We start from the raw sequence: 611 nt of genomic DNA, 5'->3' as shown, positions 1-611 counted from the left end.
CTGAACAAGAGGCATGTGAATTCTGAAACAATTTCATGCGCTCTAAAGCTTTCCTGTCCATCTACTGTTCGCTGCTGGTCTGTGTAAATGTCCCACACGGGCAGTCACAGCAACGTAGCTTGTACGTTTGCATTATCCCATAAAAATTGGTGTTTTTTCCGCAATGGGCATGTCTAAACTGATTGAGAGTAGCGTGCAGTTCCATGATAAGAAGAGAGATGTAATCAAGTTTTTATGCTAAAGTAGCAAATTAGCATTTTGTATCAAAGGAATAGAGACATGAATAAATTGAAGATGCTCGAGCCAAACCCACTGATGCCTATCTCAATGTAGAACAAAAAGTGGCTAAGCACAGTCAACTTTTTTTACTCTTTGCCACTCAGAGTGCTATCTGAACACATCCAATTAATATTTTCAGAAGAAGACTTTATCCCAAGTGAAAAATATTTAATCTGCCTCAGAACCTGTGCCACCAACTATTACATTTTGTTTCTGGAGGGGGGTGGGGGTGTGTGGAGGAATAGTGAAGCAAAATAGAATATTGAGACTCCCAAGACAGGACATCAAGAATTGGAGCATTGTTTGCAGAAATACTTGAAGAGTTGATACAA

This window comes from Egretta garzetta, unplaced genomic scaffold (genome assembly GCF_000687185.1).
Source record: "Egretta garzetta isolate BGI_Z169 unplaced genomic scaffold, ASM68718v1 scaffold101, whole genome shotgun sequence".
Taxonomy (NCBI): domain Eukaryota; kingdom Metazoa; phylum Chordata; class Aves; order Pelecaniformes; family Ardeidae; genus Egretta; species Egretta garzetta.
Note: the sequence above shows the minus strand (reverse complement) of the source record.